The sequence below is a fragment of the Myzus persicae genome, unplaced genomic scaffold (assembly GCF_001856785.1).
Source record: "Myzus persicae strain clone G006 unplaced genomic scaffold, MPER_G0061.0, whole genome shotgun sequence".
In the NCBI taxonomy this organism is placed as follows: domain Eukaryota; kingdom Metazoa; phylum Arthropoda; class Insecta; order Hemiptera; family Aphididae; genus Myzus; species Myzus persicae.
The window spans coordinates 62,587-84,280 of NW_019102426.1; the positions used below are offsets into that span (position 1 = coordinate 62,587).

The 21,694-nt window shown below is 31.8% G+C and overlaps 1 long non-coding RNA gene across 1 annotated transcript; it reads right to left on the reverse strand.

The window, feature by feature from the left end:
• Window positions 1–1,322: 1,322 nt before the first annotated feature.
• LOC111032140 lies at window positions 1,323–21,182 on the reverse strand. The gene is made up of 3 exons (XR_002604286.1): window positions 21,125–21,182; window positions 17,635–17,844; window positions 1,323–1,488 (listed from the first exon to the last, which is right to left on the reverse strand). It is a non-coding gene; the product is annotated as an uncharacterized LOC111032140 (long non-coding RNA).
• Between the last annotated feature and the right edge of the window lie 512 nt (window positions 21,183–21,694).

Sequence of the window (21,694 nt, forward strand, 5' to 3'; positions counted from 1 at the left end):
ACATAATTTATTACGAAAGATTAATATTCTAATTTTGTACGAGCTGTTGAACGCTGTACACGCGTAATGTAGCCAATATTTTGAGTTAAAAAAAAATTGAAATGCCTCGAGCTCTCAGTTGTACCTACACGGTTAGGTTAGTGACCTGAGAATGCAAATCAATATTTTTCAATTAACTATACTTATATATATATATATATATTATATACTTACCCATGTCATATAGCCTTTCGGACAGGATTATTCTAAGTCAAAATTTGGCAAATACAATAATATTCTTGTGACATTGTAATAGACGTACATAATATATTATAGTCACGGGAGAGTTAAGAGAGACTTTTCAATTTATTTTTTAATGCGTATATTTTTATGCATGCCACAAACTCCGTCAAGAATTCAGACCAACCCCTATTTAAAAAACGGGCCATATGCGCCCATATCACAAATATGTATTGGATTTTAAATACTCAATGGTTTACGTGGTCCAAATGACTCCACTGAATATAACGTCGTATTTACAGGTTGTTTCACGATGTTCAGATACAATAAAAAAATATATAATTTCAACTGTTAAATTTTGTCAGATCTTCCTGATACACTTTGTGAATTTATTAACCAAAGGGTATTGAAATGATTCGTAAAGTAGTTCAATTGAAAATATAAATTATGTGTTTAAACTTTGACTATTTTGACATCATATTATAATACCCAAAAATATGACATTTCTCATTCCTGCTAACCAATATCAGTTTTAAACAATGTTTAAGTGTACTATACATTATTTATACATACTTTAACAGAATTGAATCTATTCGTTTCAATACCTTTCGATTATAAATGGTTGGATGTGGAGGGGGGAGCACATTTTCTCATAAAGAAAAGCTGGCATGCAGAAGCTTTTAAGTTGAATCAAAATAATTTCTTCCTTTAAACATAACCAATTAAATTAAAAATGTGATTCTACGTATACAGGATACTAAGTTCAATTTATTTTGTCATCTCGCTGTCCCGCATTATGTTTGAAATAAAATTAATTGGACAATAATAATCAGTAAAAGTAATGATATTAATCTAAAGTCATAAATACTTGAAATAATAAACGTATTTTATTTATTTGTGGATTTAATTATGTGGTCGACATACTTACCAAAAAAAACTACTTAAATTTGAACTGAATGTGTCTTCATATTACATTAAAAATCTTGTTGAATAATATTAAAAATATTATTTCTATTAAACGTGATTACAATCAACTTAACAATATAATTACATACATTATGAGTACAATAATATTTATATTCACGTACGTTGTATAATTTAACAATAGGTATAACATTATTTTATTGTTTATATTAAAACTAAATACAAATCGCGTCTTAGTAGAAAAGTCGACCGCACGTGCGAGTTGGCGCGGCGTTCTATTATCTTGACTGTCGACATTAAGCAATAAGCTTACAAGCTATAGGTCCGGATTAATCGTGTCGGAATCTGCGAGGAAGAAAAAAAACGTAATAATAATAAACAAATAATAGTAATAATAATAAACGAGAAAAACGGCGTACGACGGACATAAATATTATAATAGTTGTAGGTACCCAATAATAATATAATATTATTCTAGTTCCACGTTATAGTCGTCATAACTAGTTTTGGACGAGATTAGTTTTTTCCCCCTTGGCCATCCGCCCAATACGTTCACACGTATTACAAATGCTGTGTAGTATTTAATAGTAATAGTAATAATAATAATATTATGTAATCGTCGTGTGGAGCCTAAATCGCCGCCGCTGATTTTCAGATTTCGTACTGAAGTGGACGATACGAAGACTTTTTTTTGGTCTTCTAAGCTGACGTTCAACTGCAAGCTACACCTGTACTCCATGTAGAGTTACTTATTTTTCATAAAAAAAAAAATGATTTCATATAAAAAATACGCTGTTTTTGCAGCTCGAGGTAAGTAGAATTGTAAGACTGTGTTCAAAAAATAGTGTTTTATGTCATGCCTAAAAATATTGATGTAAGTACCTTTAGTAGTAGTAAAAAAATGTCGAGTATTTGAAAATATTGTCTTCAAAGTATATAATATATCTTTCAAAATTCCAAAAATCAGAACTCGCGTATTCACGCTCACGAAAAATGGTGGTGTGCATGCTTGGTGAACCACCCCGTATGGAATTTAACATATTATAGAGCTTAATACATTTATGCTGTACGCAGACCGTAAGTCTTAACGCAATTTTCAGTTTCGTATCGTTGAGCTTTGCTCTCGAGGTGACGGAAATATTTTTGTCATAATAATTATGTTATTACAGCACGATAATAGACTAAGGGCAAGGTCACCGGGAACATTAACCTTATACCAAGACCTCGTGTAATGTAGTAACGGTATTACATATAGACATGATATACATCCCAAAGGCCATAACTGACGATATGGATAATAATATTATATAATAAAGGACGCCGACATATTATAGTAAACACTACGCGTGTTACATAATAATATTATAATAATAATGTCATTATTATGCCGAATTAATAAAATGTTCAACAGGGTGTGTGTACAATAATATATTTTTTATTATACGACTTATTTTCTTTCCGGGTACACATAAAATGGCTTGGATGTCGCTGATGGGTGATGGGTGTACCAACTGTACCAGCTACATACGGGTTATATTATATTATTATTATGTAATCGCGAAAAATAAAGCATCGTTTTACGGTTTCGTGTACAACTCGGTCGGAAAAAAACTAATACGTTCGAACACACGTCATTTGTTCCGTTCATAAAAAAGTACGACGGTGGTTTACTGCAACGTGTATATTAAATGTTGTTATTGCCTATTATGATTGTAAAACGAATTGAGGTGCCTCCATTAAAAATGTTCGTATAATAACACCTACCGCCGCTGCTCACGGGGGAATGAATGGACCGGGTGACTTATTCATCGTCGGCCCGTCGTCGTATGAGGGCCATTCATCTCATAAATGATAATTACGATATTATTATGATTTAGCAATGAAAGAGGACAACGAAACCTGTTAAAACGTTTATAATATGCGATGCATAATTATTATTATTATAATGATTAATGAATAATAAATTAGCGTTTTGATACGTCGGACCGTGCGGAGAACCTTTTTATACGTCGTGTCCGGTCTGTCATGATATCGTGTATCATAATATTATACCGCTGTATATGATACGGGACAGGCGGTTTTGGGCGGAAAAATAGATACTTGTTGACAAAATACGAATACAGCGAGCATAACGAGCGAATTCACACGATCTACAGAGTGATTAAAAAATATACCCACCCCCTTTTTATTTTCAAAAGGGCTGCAGTTATTTAAAATCTGATTTTAGGAATTTTGAATACCTACACTATAGAATACCATAAATCAAAATATTATTTTCAAATTATATAGAATTTTTTGTCCTACTCGAAGAGCTTCCTTGAGAAAAACCAATTTCTGATTTTCAAATAAGAAAACTCCTTTTATACTGAACATTTTTTATCCGATAATTTTTCTGAAAATGTTGAAGTAACAAAACTTAAATTCTACCTAATAGTGTCCGAGTCATTTAACTACGGGTACCAATGATATAATATGAGATCCATTATCAAGAGTTTGAAAGACGCGGGTGCTATGGTGGGTTGAAAATTATTTTAGTAATTAATATTATTCTATAAACACATTTATAGTTTCTAAAAATGGTCCAAATGTAGCTAAGTATTTAAATTAATACTAATCCGATATTTCATATATTATATTTTATAATTTTTTTTAAATCATTGTTACGGATTATTCTTATAAGTATAAAGTTTTTAATAAATGAAGAACAAATCGTTCAAATTTAGACTTTAGCAGACACTTCAACATTTTCACGCAGAACACTTCTTAATAGTAGATAGTATAAATAATTTCAGAGATTTAAAAATACTGTAATAAAATATACTTAAAATCCGAAAAAAATCAAAATTTCAATAAATTCATTAAAAGGAAAAATAAGGATGAGCATAATTTATAAATTATCAGGTTTATAATGATTTTTTATACTTAAACGATTTTTGTTTGTGTACTTATTACTTAATAGAAAATACACTTGCAAAAATTTGCATGATGCTTAAAAATATTATTATTTTCGATGAGTAGATACTTTCTGTACCTCTGGATACAAACTATGAGATACCTACTGACACTTCATATTATACATTTTTTCAATGTTAATTTTAATAGTTACCTATGCAGACAAAAATAAAAGGATACAGTTGTATGCGCCAACTAGTTAAGTGCACACACACACACACACACACACACACACACAAATTAAATTACTGTAGTAAGCGTAACATATCTTTGGAAAGGTGCGCAAAATAAAATAATTCACACTATTTGAATATTCTTATATATTTTAAAACAAACACACGAAATTATGGGTTTCAAAGAAACATTACAGTCATAAGTATAGTAGACCCAAAAACTAGCACTGCCCCGATACGTTGGTGCTTACGTTTTTAAATATAATTTTTACAAAGTGCAGAGTCAGCTCATTCGCTTCATTGGCCTATTATTATGAAAGCGATCCTATCTTTGTTTTTATAATGTGTGTGTGTGTGTGTGTGTGTGTGTGTATGGCAACTAAACTGGTTGGCGCATACAACAAAAGAAAAAAGTTTATCTAAGGTATATTATACGTGATTTACATACAAATATCCAAGACACTGTTCAATGTTCATCCCTACGTTCTGTAAGTTATTAATGTATAACTGTATAAGCTCACTTTTCTGCTAATGCAATGCATACACATACACCACATAAACACTGCTGCAGGGTTGTCGACCAAGTACTATAAACATTTACCTTAATTCCATCATATTGTTATTTACTGAATTTTTTTTTTTTTTTATATGTGTGATCTGTGATATTGGGAAATACATTCGAAATTGTTTAGTTTGTATAATTTATTACAAACGGATCATGGCTTCACTGTTCGAAATAACTCATGATAAATCACGATAGTTATAATAGCGCCACAAAAAAAATATAGGTTAGCGACTAAAATCGAACTCAAAATAAAGCTTAGAGCTATTTTCAAAGTGTATGGAATAACATTTGAACAATAATAATAATTGTTGCAAATCATAATAACCGTTTGTGCTAATATATATTATTTTTGATTTTGATTGATAATAGGAGGCGTTTTTATAGTATTTGATCAGTGATAATCCTTATTCACTAACAGAAATAACATTGTTATCTGCGTAAGAATAGAGACACTCATTCGCGGGTGTGAAATACTAGATTCATACAGGAAAAAAAAAATAAAAAAATATAAACTGTTCACACCGTGATGGCTAGTCATTACAAAGAACTTTTAAACCGCGGGCTGTGGAGCTCTTGTGCCCAGACTTTAAGCGTTTCGCAATCGTGCGTGTATAATACATTACTATAGTAATAATAATAATAATAATAATAATAATAATAATATTATAATAAAGCGTGCGTCATAACGATCTATACGTATATACAATGCGTATAGTCGGGGTAGCCTACCCCGAGAGTGTCTCTCTCCCCCCCCCTCCCCCCGGACCGGTGTTTTAGCATTCTACTGCGGGAAGGGGGCTAACGTGGTTTGGGGGTGAGCGAGTGAGAAGACTATATAATATTATAGTGGAGTCTCCGTAGACGGTTGGCTTCGCACAAAGAAAACCCCCGGCCAAAGATTCGGGGCTGTGTGCGGGAAGGGGGGTGTCGCGGTCGGCGCTCTAAAGCGGGGACATGGAGGGGCGGCGGCGAGGGACCGAAAATGAGGAGGAGGGTTGTTCTTCGAAATCTGGGCCAACAATACAACACAATATTATATGTATATAAAACAGTATAATACCGTACCCTACACATATATAATAATATATACAGCGGGGTTCTCGTGCGCGGCGGCGGCGGCGGCCCTCTCACCTGGCGCACACCACTCTTATAATATACATTATTATATTATATATTCGCCAAGACCATCTGCTTTTTTCCGTACATTTTTTTTTCCACATTTATTTATTCATTTCACTGGGCCGCGGTGGCGTCGGTCTTGTGCCCGGTGTCTTGGCAATTTCTCTTTTACGACGACGACGACGACGACGGCGGCGGCGCTGACGGCGGCGGAGGGTCGCGCGAGGCAGCCACGTACGTCGCACTACGTACGTATTAGGTATTATACTATAACCTGCCCGCAATATGCATCTGCCTAATATTGTTGTTATATATTATTATTATTATTATTATTATTATTATTATTACGTGTGATACGAGGTAGAGATTTAAGACGGGCGCGAGCCACGGAACCGTAAAAACGTCAAATAAATCCGCGACTCGTACAGCCGAGCACGAGCACGCCGCCGCTGCAGCGGTCCCTCGTCGTAAAAAGCGTCCCCCGTTGCGATTGTCTTGACGACGGAAATCTTGTGTCGCGCCTCCCGACGACGGATTCCCGCGACGACGACTACTTTACGCATTATATATAATATTATTATTATTATTATTATTATTATTATTAATATAATACACACAAGCGTCTATATACATAATAATAATATATATTATTATAACATACGAGGCGAGACCCCTTAAAAGCCTATTAAAAAACGATGTGTGGCTCGCGTGCTGCATATTGTTGTTACACATAATATTATATTTTATATATAAATACGAGTATATATGTGTGTGTGTGTATTCTTTTCGCGTTTATATCGTTTAACGACGAAAAGAGTATCTCTAAAGCCGCCGACGCCTTTCCAGAAAACCCACCCTCGGCGGCAGCGGTGTGGTGGTGTCACCTTGTCGAACAAAAAGTCACTCGTCGGCGCACACCACCATATAATTTATACCATCTTGTATATAATTTTATTTTATGGATTTCACGACGGTCTGTACTCGCCTTAACTTCGTAGGCATACCTATATACAATGAGAAATAACTGCAGCATGTAGCATGTGAGTATAAACAATAATAAAATGTTACGATGCGATAGTATTCTAAATTGACAATACAAATTAATTACAATTTAAGACAGTAAAGCAAATTCAAATTTTTCTATTAATACATTTTATGTTAATTTGATTTTTAACTTTTGGGGTCAATTTTTCTCTTGTAACTGCTCTTTTTTCCCACGCTAAGACTACACCGGATGCACGGTTGTAATACAAATTGAACGACTATAATAAGCAGGAAAATTTTACTGCAAATTCAATATGAAATTATCATAATATTTTATCCAATAAAATAATATAGCTCACAATTTTGATATTTTGAATGGCGAAAAGTATAGCTGAATTAATTTTTCAACAAACTTATCTTGACTCTTTAGAATGACTGTTTGTTCTTTATTCTCAACACCATTGTAACGTGTTCACAATAAAATTACGATAACCGAAGTTATTCAATCAAATGTTTGAATATTATATTGTATTGAAATAAATCTTGTATACACTGAAAAGGTCGACTACAATCTTAGGACTTATTCAATACTCGTTGATCGTGCGATCAATATAAACAGACAAGAGTCAACACCGTCAAGTAAAATAATATGATGACGGCCACCGTAAATTCACCAAAGTCGTACTCGGCCTCGAGATTAAATTTTGAACAAGTCTACGACAGCGCAAAGTATCAATATAATATTATGTTTATTTCCATTGCAGTCTATAATATTGTGCTTGTATTGTGAAATTCTACTCGGTGGCATGTTGATTTTTAGATTGTATGCAAAAGTGCAATTTTGTGAAAATCCGAATGACACGAGGAAATTTTAACGACCGCTTGCAATTTGTCGAAAAAGTTTAAACGGCAGTGAAACAGAGCAAGATTTTCACCGGTGCAGAGAAAACCATATAGGAAATATCAATGGTATAAATTATAATTGTGTACAACTTCTATCACCATAGTATACTATTTACATGGGATTACACGCGTAACCATAATTGTATTTTATCATCGTGTTTGTATTGATTATTACACACAAACACATCGCAAGTATGTACGCTAAGTTTATTACTTTATTTGTGACCGGAAAACTGCATATTTCCATTGGCCAATGGTCGATGCTGTTGTGGATTCCAAAAACCCTATGAAAACTTGTCAAAACGCCAACGCCGTGTCCGAATCATAAATCGAGAGCCTAATGAATACCTACAGTGCATCGTTAATATGTATGATAGGTGTGAACTTTATAATATAACATAATATCATCATCACATGTATAATTTTTGACCAAACCTATTAGTGTATTATGGTTTATAAATTGTAATAAAATGTTTAGAGTATATCCAGTTTATTTCACGTCCATAGACGAAAACACAAACATGCATATTATATCAAAGTAATAGTTTTGTTTTGCATACACAAATCTCATAAACTGTTTACATTCTTTATCATTTATTTAAATTCGTTTGTGAAGTTTTTATAATAAATAAGGTTTATTTAACAAAAAAAAAAATAAACTATTAGTAGGTATGCACATTATAAATAGTTTACTAAGTGGGTATCCATAACGTTCCAAAAATATTGGCTATTTAAAATAATTTTAGAATGTAGTTATTTAATTATAATAAATCAAGGACAAAATAATTATTGTTGAATTCACTTTGGATTTTTTGGGACATACTTTATGTTCTTTTTATTTGTGTTAGTGTATATTATTCTAACGTATATAATTATGTATTCAATTATTTTTTAGGATTGTTATTAACATGTTTTTTCTTTCAAATGTTACAATATATATTATATTCTATTAACATTACCGATATTTTTATAGTTGGATCTCTCATTAGTTTGATATTTATATTTCTTTACAAGACATCACTATTCATTCTGGAATTTCTAATAATTTAAAATTTCAGTTTGAATGTAAGTACACCACTACTATATTAGTATACCGTTTTATACTATATGGACAATTTTATATTCTACTAAAATAAGAAGGTCAGTATGTCTCTTTTTCAGAGGTATAATACTTTTGATTTATAATATCATAATTATACACCGTTTAGCTTCCGATGTGTCAAAATAAAAAACCAACCCCTTTTAGTCGTCTCTAGAATACAACCGAGACGTTCCTGAATGGTCATAAAACTCATAAAGGTTCGATAATGCCTACACGTAGGGTAGGTATTTAATATTTATTATATAATGCATTCGTGAGTAGGTATATAAATATAATGAATTCTCGATAATTTAAAATATGGTGAAAATCGACAGGTTTTATCGGAACAAAGACGTGTGTAGGTATTATTTATGCGATCACTTGGCAGATTGATAAACGAATCGTCGAACACGGTTTCTCGAGGACGTATATAATATATTATTAAGGCGTTCTCGTAGAATAATGTTTCTCCTCGAATCGCGACAACAGTTTATCACTTTTTAGGCTTGAATATTTAAATTTTAAACACTGAAGCGATTCGGTCAGTTTGATGCGAATGAGGCTTTTAGAAACTTTTGAGAAAATAGTGTGTCTTCTTGGTTCGACGTGGCATGCGCATATACACGAGCGAACAAATTTAAATATTTAGGATTGACTTTGATATACCACTGGAGAAATGACATTATTATAAAGCTATGTTGTGGTGTTATCCGATATTATCATCGTGAGTAAATAGTCGAGTACAATCAAGAACAATGAAAATTACATAAGCATATGAACCCGCATTATTTTTGTTAGCAGTGTTTGTAAATGTTTAATCGCCATTGTTCTACTCTACTATCATAAGGACACGTGATTATTAAAATATAATATTATTATTATTAATACGAATGGAAATTATTGTCAACTTCCACCGCGACTTGATGTTACATTTTGGGTAGTAACATCATATTTTGTAACTGGCTTGGGTTTAAAAATCTACATAGATAATATAAAAATCGCATTGTAAACCATCGAGTTCATCTCGTATAACCGACTTTTGGCTGTTATAGGTGTGCTTATAGTATACTATGATAATTATTTCGAAATAATATCGTTTTGAGTGTACAGTGGCAAAATCAATAGATCGAATTAGAGATTGTTTTAGGTATTTATCAATACAATATTTATATACAGCCACAAGAAGTTTTAAAAAGTTAGATAACACTTTATAATATGACGTATACCTAAGTATTTTATAATACGCGCATATTACGTTATTTGATATCTCTTAAAATACTATCATAATATATAATATTACTATCGTTTTGAGGATATTTTAAATAGTTAGACATTCCATTTAGTACCTAAAAAAATACCTTTCTTTAATGCTGATATACTGTAAATAGATATTATATAGGATATTTATATAACTAATTTACCAATATTCTTCTTTCACGTGTCTGAGAAGTCCCGCTGAGTAATCTCTGATCTCCCATATTAGCTGTTCCTGGTCGCTGTGTAGTAATACAAAGAGGCCATCATGTCTAGTTTCCAAGTCTGGTATTAATCCCTTATTATTAAAATGTCATTGAAACTGTTATTAATATTGTTCTATAAGCCACGTTGCTAACTGCAAACGACTTAAAATATATTAAAATATTATGTTCATTAAAATTCAAAAACAAAGATTATATTATATACTAGTAACTGCTACAATATTACGTACACAATATTTGTATACATAGAATACACGAATAATCAATCGATTCATTTTTAATCATTGTTCAGTGGTGTTGTAAATAAGACCATTACGAGTATAGGTACTATTTTGAGAACTTCGTTAAACCTTTTTGACAGTACGATTGAGAACACTTAAAATAGACAAAGGGCTCATTGCTCAGTCAAAAATTGAATATAATTGAGAAAGAATTTCTTTGCTACGTAAATTAAATGACAAATAAATTGTATCTTTTAGTTTTCATTATATTTATGTATATATATACTTATACAATATTATTTTACGATGGATAAGGATTTTGATTTTCGGTTTTAAATATTACATAGGATAATAGTAGTGTACTATGAATAATGTACGTGTTTAATAAACCACCCTATATATGTATATTACATATATTTGTACGATATGTTCTGTTTTCGAAAACTTTATCGTTATACCCGAGATTGCAGCTGAATAGGGAGATAAATGGATATATGTTCTAAATCAACAGTCTAGAAGGGAGACACCAGGTGCAAGTTTCTTTTTGAAAATCAGACGTTTTTTCGTGTAGGGACGAGGGGAGCTTAAGAGCTCCCAAAAATCGATTTGCAAGAGACGAACAACGCACACCGCGAACTAAAAACCGAGGCATGGTATTTCACAAATTCTGTTCGCGTAAATATCTATTGTGTAAGGTTTAAAATAATAATAATAACAAGTTTTTAATGTTAATATACTTATACGCATAACACAACATAAAATACTTCATGCCTTAATCGTTTTTAACATTGTTTCGCGTTTTGATATTGAATACTCGAGGAGCGTTGTAAACAATAAACAACATTACGAGGATTTTTCTATTTTGCGTGCTATTTTCAATTTGTATGTTATACATAATAGTTTATATGAATGTAATAATTACATTTCAAGCCGATCCCAGAATTGTCAGCATAACTGTACATGAGTATAGGTGTTATAAATACAGAAGTTGTCAAAAGCAAAATGTGTGACCTAATATAGTACTAACTATGCTCTCGGTTGACTTAAAATAATTGGAAAACCACTAAAATTAAATATAAAATCAAAATTTTTTTTCAACCTTTGGCGTTATTTTGCGTGCAAGCCACAATCAGCAGTCGAGCCACTGTAAAGATAATACCTACAAAAAACAGAAGTTTCTATAATCATAGCGAAATCGATCTTTACCAATTACAAGAATATTATCGTAGACTTGTAAGTCGTACACGAAATCATCAATAACATCGGTTTTGTACCTTGAATGCGACGATTCATCACGATATCGAATTCGTGGAAAAATCAGCCGTCTGGCTTTTTCGGCCGATCATCGCGTTTTTGGGCGAATTAGCTTTTTACAACTCATGATAAAAACAATATGTTTTGGGCGAGTACGATAGGTACAATACAAATTACAAAATATCAAATATAAAATCTTAGAGATTTAAATCTAATATTATAATGTAGATTTATTATATATCAACGCAAACATAATAATTTTGGCACGAATAACAGTATTGTGCGAACATAAGAATAGGTTTTAAGAAACGCTAATTCGTTATAATGCAGTTACTACACAAGTTATCACGTGTAATGTTCCAAATATGGATCCTAAAATTGAAAACATTTTTACTATTTTCGTTTATGGAAAATTCGGAATTCACAAACAGCTATCAATAGACTGTCGAAATAAGAGAATTGATAAAATACTGCTCAAACGCATCACTGCAGGATATTAAAATCATTCTATCAAAAGCATCGAACTAAATTGCTCAAAATCATTGGAATTTTTACTACGATCTCATTCAAACGACCCCCCCCCCCATCTTTCGGACATCAGTTGTAGACTTGTAGTCTCTGAAGAAGATTAGAGGAATTATATGATATATTAATATGTCTCGAGTATAGTTTTTCGGTGTGAAAACAAGAGTCATATTTGGTCATTATAATAAAATATTGTCAGATGGCCGGTAACGATGTATAACATATAACTTGTAATGTTTGTACGACGACGAAAACTACTGCAGCGGAATAGATTCAACACGAATTCGATTTTAACGTTTTGACGATAGTCTCCCCTGTCCGTACAGCGCATTATACAATAATATTATACGGAGAGTTAACGATATTATGCGTCGGGAACCTATAGACACCCATTTACTATAAATAATATCATATAATATGAAAGTGCACCGCAAAGGTATGTGTATTATACGTTGTACCTATATAAGTGTAGTTACCTTATTTCACACCGAAGTGCACAGGAAATGCGATGTCTATTATTCGTAGGTACCTATATAGATTTATATATATGTATATATACGGTCCTTACATATTATTACTATATACATATTATGTGACGACGGCCGCGACGTCGTACTCGAAAAATTGTACATATTATAAATACATGTATGGTAATATGTATAATGTATATAGATGATACATAATATATAATGAGTGGCTCCCACCAAAACCTTAGTAATAATAATTTTTTTTTTCAGTTTTTAAGCGGTAACTATGGTAGCTCGACAATTATTCAATTACGAGATTATACAATTTTACTACAGTTAACATTACGATATTAAATTTGAAACTAAAAAACAATTAAAAATAATTACTAAGATTATAGTGATGAAGTAGTGTTGAAAATACATATGGATCGAAGACCCTTTGAATGTACTAATAATAATTATAAAAACGACGACCATAAATATTTATGAACAAACCAAATAAATTGCCACACACAATACATATTATGACTCTGCGAGGCCTCGCCGCCGGTCCGTTTATCCATAAATAATGATACGGAACACGTTCAACAAAATAATAATGCACACTCCCCAGGTCTGGTGTATCTAAATGTATGTGCAGTGTAATATGCAGCGCGACTGTCTTTATGCAACTATTATTTTATTTCGAAACATAAAATATAAAAACGTCACCTGCCCTGTGTCCCCGTTATGTGAGCGTTTGTACATATTATAATAATATGAAGAGTTCTGAGAAAAACATTACCGAAATAAAAAAAATAATAATAATAAATTATGAGCAAACTGCGACTGTCGAAATTGCACGAGCGATTGAAAGTGTTTAACGGGGTAATACGGATTATTGTATAGTTATACGTGGTATCGTATAATAATTGTCATACATATTATTGCGATAGCTACCCAGGTACATAATATCGCGACGATATCATTTTCGAGACGTTTCCAAACCGAAAATAATCGACGAGTCCGTTTAGGAGTACAATATTTGCGACACAATAAAATCTAAAGATGTGATCGAAATATTAATACGTTTATATTATTATGCGGATGGACCCCACTTGTCGCTCGTCAATGAAGTACTTAAATTGTTTTTTTTGAGGGGGGGAGGGGGGGGGTAAAAATGAATTGTTGACTTATTGTATATGGAAATGATTTATGAACATTTTGTTATTATTTAACAACTTTCAGTGGATGGGTAATTACAAAACCCTACCCCCCCTCTGGATAAACCACTATCACCCCCGTGTTTTATTGTATACGTGCTGATTAATCGAAATTATGAGAAAATGAGGTCCTCGAGCGAGTAAATATGTGGGCTTCAAATAATTCAATAAATAAAAACACTACTTGTTCGGGACAGTATAGTAGTACACGTTTATCGATGACATAATAATATTTCATAATGATTAGGATAATGTTTATGTCTGTATATCACTATAAAACTAAGTATCTTCTAAATTTTTCTAATCAAATTGTTGGCTATTCAAGTCTAGACGTGTATTTTTAGTCTAAAATATCATCAATGAGTATATAATATAATGATGTCCTAAATTTTAAATTGATAAAACCTCCACTGTACAATTTGATGTTTGTGACATATCGCGTTCAGCGTCTTGCAGGCCATCAATTTCATGTTTGGTTATATTATTATCACAGTATTTAATGTTTCAGAAATTATGGAAACTTGTTAAACGTTGCGAAACCATTTTATACTTTGGTAGTCCGTGCAGCTCAATGTCCATGCCAGTCCACCCACTGCACTAGTTAATATTATGTTTTTGCAACGAATTTTGGTGAATTTGTGTATAATATAAGTTATAAATTGAAGAGTGAACAATGATTATTAAATTATTACGCTGAGGCCAGTGAAACATTTGGTCGAATGTAATTATGAGGGATTTTAACGACCGGCGCGTGACACAATATACGTAAGACGGTAAAAGAACAAGACGTATTACAAATATAATATAATATAATAATCGTCTTAATACAGTGATAGCAAAGTGGTCCGAGCTCGATAAAAAATTTATAGTTTCTAACCTATTGGAGGTCATGTGGTCATTTCGATTCGGACCCCCCAATAGATGCACTGCGGAAGAACATATTATTGTTATCAACGTGTTTTCAGTGTTCAGTCCATTACTTAAAATGTAAAATACTGTGAAATATTTTATCATTCCATTTCCGACGAAAAATGACCTTATACTGAAAGTAGTTAATGAAAAAATGTACTAATCGACATCGTACCAGCTGTTACATAACCCATTAAAATAAATATTGTACAACATAAAGGATAATATTATTATCTTTCGTTGATAAATATGTCATTCGTCGACGTTTTGTACACGTGGTATCAAACCTTAAACGTTTGTCTCCGTCACTGTTTCTCGTAAATTCGGCGCGGAGAGTAGAACCGTAGACTGATATATGCCTCTTGGAACAAACCGACAGTACGATAAAACGCATCATACGTCTGCGGTTCATATTATTATCATTCAATTATAATCTAATCAAACGTTCGTGTACTTAAAAGAACATAAAACAAAACAATTATTAACATTAAACATTTTCGAATCGGAATCACAGGTTAGTTTCACACAAATCAAGAAATGATACATTATAATAATATATAATTATGTACGTCCATTTAGACGTGTACCGTATAATTTAAAAACCAGATTCAAATATGAATGCTGTATACAGGGTGATTCAAGTGGAAGCATGCTGCCAACGTTTTTACAATTAGTAATGAATTTATTCAAATTCTGATTTTTGGAAATTATAAATTCTTGAGATTTTGTATAGGTAGGTACTATACGTACAAAATGTTTTCTGGCAATACAAACTTACTATTTTCATTTATCCCACCCCCTTTTACTACAAATTAATAAGGGGATAATTTCTTGGAAAATTTCTGATGTAGCAGGTACCTAATTAAAAATTCGAATTAGTAGATTCTCAGTTGGTCAACATTTTATTCAATGGATAATTTAGCGTCCTAAAGCTTATGGTCTTAAAAAAATATAAAATGGATGTAACATTGGATCTAATATCCATATTAAACTTGGACCATTTTCCCAAATGGTAAGTGTTATGATAGGTTAATATTAATTACTAAAATAATTTAAAGAACGCTATACAGCCCCTATAATCCCCATACCCTCCAAACCCATTATGATTATGGCCATTTATTAATACTTGATTGACCTGTTATCCTCAGTACACCAAGTTTTAAACAACTCAATAACTACTCGTTCGAATTTTGACTGTGATACATCAAAACGTTCAAAAAAATTATCCGTTTAATAATTTACAACATAATAGGGAGGCTCTCAAGAACGGAAGGTTACATTCTTGTATTACTACGGGAAACTCTCTGAGTAACACATAAAATCTCCAACATTTTGAAATATAGTTTTTAAAAATATTTATAAAAATCATAATTTGAATAACTTTATTTTTTGAAGAAAAAAGAGGGTAAGCATACTTGGTAAACCAACCTGTATATAGCTAATGCGTTGCATGTGTAAGTACACCTATACATATATATTGGTTAAATAAATAATTTATCAAACATAGTTGTACCTTTATAGAATACAATCCAATCAGACCATATTATTAAACCATTAACATTGAGTTGTGTCTTTCGGTGTCGGCAAAAAAATTGTAATTACCATTTATGGCCAGCACATAAAAAATATATTATAATGTTACGCTGTTGATGTCTCTCGCATCGTTCGGACTCGTTTCACCTACATAATAATAATATAGAACCACACATGGCGAATTTGGTCTGCGTGTTCACTGCGCACTTATATATAATTATGCATACCTATTTACATATTACGTATTACACTCCAATAAAAATCTGTGATTGTCTATTTAGAATGATTGACAAGTGAATTTTTTTCATCAAAAAATGATTACCCCAATAATTTTGACGTCGAATTTAGGTCGAAATTTAGTGAAAAAAAAAACAATTTACTTCCTTGTTATTACAAGTAAAACTGATTAAGAACCATTAACAAAGTGAATTTTAGTTATAAATATTCTATAATACAATTTTGGAAACACTTAAATCAATTTAGTTGTGAAAGGTTTCTTTATTTGAAATGTCCTAATTGTACCAACACTAATAAATAGTTATTTATATGTAAACAATTTTAAATTTTACAAAAAAAAAGAATTTTTTTAGTCTAATACTTTAACTGATTCTGATAATTATAGTCTTATTTAAAGTGGTTTCATAACTGTTATCTAATTTTATTTTTTGGTGTTTGCTTATTTTTTTTTTTTAGAAAAATGAACTATTTAGTCCAAATGTATGTCTTAAATTTATGTTTTACCTAACCTTACCTTGTGTAATAATTACAAAAGTAAGTAGTATTATAGTCGTATAATATTTAGTATGTTTTTTTCATATAGTAAATTGCAATACGTAGTCATCTATTGATTTAAATATATATTCCTAACTTATAAGTTAATTCCCAATACGTATATTATTTTTATTGTATTTGATCAAGTGTGTTAATTATTATATTTTGTTTTAATTAAAGAATACAAAACACTTCTGTTTAAAAGAGAAAGTTTTTGTAGGAAGTCTACCTAATTGTATTTTATACACCTAGTTCGTTAGAAAAGTTGTCATAGGGATGTCTAACTTTTTTATTACGTACTAACTAGATAACCCAACGTTTTTATATGAGATACAAATATTTAAATTCTTTTACCCGTTCCTTAAGACAAGTACGTTGATTGATTCCTCCATAAGCCATCTGTTGGCCTACGACGAACGTGTTTCCTAAACTATCCACCATAATGAAATTGAACTTCACCACACTGCCAAGTGATGAGTCTGATCTCAGATGACTTATGATACGTAAGACCGGATGTGGACGACAGCTAAAACGGTTACGGTATGTCACGTAACCACCTAATAACTGATACACAAACATCTCGTTACTAAACGGAAGAGCATAACATTATGTAGACTTAATCGAACAAAATAATAAACACAAGGATGATACTAAAATATCTTCCAAATTCTGTTTACAATTTTTTTTTCGTTCAAAACAAATTAAAAATTTGGTTTGAAATTCTGCTATTTTGTAAGTCGTTATCTGACTTGCAGTGAATGACTGCTTCTATCTAACAAGTAACAACACTAAGGACAACATAATCAACAAAATCAACGGATTTACCGTCTACCGCGTCGGAAAAGTATAAAGTCTAACCCAGAATCGTTAAATATTATGCTTCGGGGACGCGGGGGATAGTCGAGTAAACGTTTATTTCCAAGGACGCATACGGTGCACATGTATTAATCCGAATTTAATCTAATAATTGTCATCGCGAATTGTTAGGTAATTTAATAATACCTAGTTTATGGTATTGAAGTCTATTATACCAAGTCGTAATTCGACATTTATGTGATATAATATACTTACCACGCTTTAACCACGATAAAACTAGCGTTTTTCCTGCAGCCAAGGACGCGACGTTTTTGGTCCGCTGGCGTAGTACCTACATACTTATGATAAATATACGTCTACGCTTTTTCCGCCGACGAGTGTAGGTAATAATTTGTCGCGTGTTTGTTTTGTTTTTATGTATTATTATTGTATTTACGCGCGACGGGTTTTGACGAATAAAAATGTTAAAAAAAAACCATTGTTTGAAACGTTTTTTTTTCTTATGTATTACGCATATTACAATAATATTGTATTTATATTTTAACGTAGGTATGTGTGTACATTGGAATATGCACAACTAATGGGGCACGTCTCCATAAACGCGAATTCGTGGGTTTTATCGGCTGAGGTTGCACACGTCTTGTTTATAATAATATTAAGCAAAGGCAATGGACACGTCAAGATAATGGAAACGTAATTTTATTTCCACATTCCAGGTTTGAACTTTTACATCGAGTTTATTGTTCCAACTCAGAGTTAACGTCTAAATGCCGTAGTCGTGAAATGAGTTCGAAATCAACCGAATTGTTCATGTATACTGAGAGTCGACCACTTATTCAAATATTTAGAAATACCTGCAAACACATATTATGTAAGGAATTTTTTACATAGACACTACATAAAGTACAGATAGATCTGAGATACCCATGATCCTACTTAACTTTTGCAAAAAGTCATCTCGAGGACCTAAAAAGTATGTTTACTATACTTTTATTAGAAAAAAAAGTTCAATATTTACGGTGATGGAATGGATTTAAAACAATAATTATATAAAAATAATTTGAATCAATAAATTTGATTAATTTTGTAAACTTAACTTAATGTTAAGACAGTGTTACAAATACTAAACAGGTGTATGGAGGCGGTATAGTTATAATTTACATTTTACACTATACGATTTGTTATATTATTATAGTAGAGAAATAAAAGAGAAAAATATCTTCAAAAATACATTTTTGTTTTAGGAAAACACTTGGAGGCAGACATTGTTTTAGTGTGGGTTTTGGGTTTTTTTTGCTGATTTCGAAAGATAGAAACAGCCTACCTTGGTATTTACCCGACGATGACACTTTTTGATTCATATAACATAAACCTAATACAATGTAAATGATAAATCACCTATATTGTGCTGAGCTGCAGACACCACCGATAGAGTCATGATTGTATAGTATTCAAGCGATTAAGAGTATATTGTGCATTTAAAATGAATTTTTTATCAAATGCATTTTTCTAATGAATTAAAGTCTGCCTACGTGTACCGTTATTATAGAAACGAAATTAATAAATAATAATAAAAACTTAAACTACGGAATACAACTATTGAAGAAGTATTATTACATGAAAACACAAATAGTTTTGACACGCAACTCTAACCGCCACACGTAAAGTGATTTGAAAATGTGATAGATGTGCCGTACACCACATTTTCAAATCACTTTCCGGGTTCGTTTAAAAAGGTCCGTGTTAAGTCTTTTCGAAAGAGAAATCCCCAAGGAGACGCGTATAACGCATACACATACATATAATGCACGGGCGAGTGCACGAAGTGTAATAATTCATCGAGTGACGAATCACCCCCCAAAACTCAACTATGATTCATCTCTCTCATAAATAGATTGTGACCACGTTTTTGGTGTAACCTTTTTATTTTAAACATTTGCGAGTCACCCTTCGAAGTTGTTCTGATCCACAACGGAATCAGACGTCACATATTATTGTTGTGTGATTGCTTGTAAGCATTTATAATATTAATTTACATAGAAGTAGGTATTGATATTATGTAATATTGAACGCATCGAATTTCGAAATTAATCAATCATATAAGTTTTCATTCCTGTTAAACAAGCGTAATTATAATATATTAATTAATTGTTATGTTGATAATTGATTGTAAATAAGACGTAAACCCCATATACGTACAGTTTGTGATATATATATATTATATATATCAGTCTATATTGTAATTATAAAATCAAACTGTTAATAATACTGACAAAGAAGCCTGTCACGTAAGATTGGATAAATTAGGGTTGTGAACGCTACAATATTACTTTCCTGTCACCATTAAAGACAGTGTAAAATTAACATTTACTCGTCCAATTTTAAGTTCTAAAATATGTGTTCAATGAATACCTGTGCATACCTACAGAATATTATATAATTTGCAGTTTGCGTGGAAATTCTGATTCGATTATGCTGCTTAGATGTGATTATTAATTTATAATTTTATTTTTGATTACAGCGCAAAAGCAAAACATAACGTAGACAATCACCTTTTTGATCTTTCGACAGCCCTCACACATTTGTAATGTAATAATATTTCTTAAACGTCATTATAATCTTGGCAAGTGTAATTTATTATGTTTTTCATACGATCGTCGCAACTATTGTCGCGTGAGATAAAAACCATACATCGGGTCTGAACGCCATATATAATATTATCTTGATAATGAAATCATTATAATTCAAGGGTAGTTGCCAGCTCTACACAGTTATAATATTTCTCGTCCTTAAATTAATTGTTTGTGAATACAGATTTTCGGTGAGAACGAGAATAAAAAATTAAAAGCTATTCAAACTCGAATAACATAAGTAATATGTTATTATAATAATACTGTTCCAAGTGTGCAGCGCGTCTGAACGTTTAACATCGTCGGTGTCCACAATATTATTATTACTACGCTCAACCCTTAGGTAAAGAAATAAAAATACGATATTATATTGTATTAAAAAAAAAAAATGTACTTACCTACAGCTCTTGAATAATATTAAGGAAAGGAACGCGCAACTCACACAACAGCAGATGTTAGATTACGACTCGAAACGAAAGAAGCACCTGTCCACGTAATGTAACGCAGCAGTCGTACCTATAATATTATTATTATTATTATTATTATTATTATTATTATTATAGATTGACCTCGGCCCGTTCGTGTACAGTTACGACTCTCGGAAGTCGCGACAATGATATTTTTGGACATCGCGTGTACATATACGACTATTACATATAAACACACATATATATATGTATGTATCTATATTACGTATACATGTGTAAAGGGAGGTGCGGTAAGCTGGCTTTTACCGAAAAATAAAAACTATTAAATTACTCGGAGTTTTCATTTGAGGGGCAAACAAAAGCGAACTGCGACCCCCCGAGAGTTGTATTATTAGCTACACAAAGTTGCTGTTTTATAGCAGCTACAATGGTAGCACCAGGAACATTAATGGTATTGTGATAATTATCCATACTTCAAAGGACCCAGGGCGAGGCGCGTCTGTTCGCACGTTATGACATTTTGTCCCCGCAAATGATATT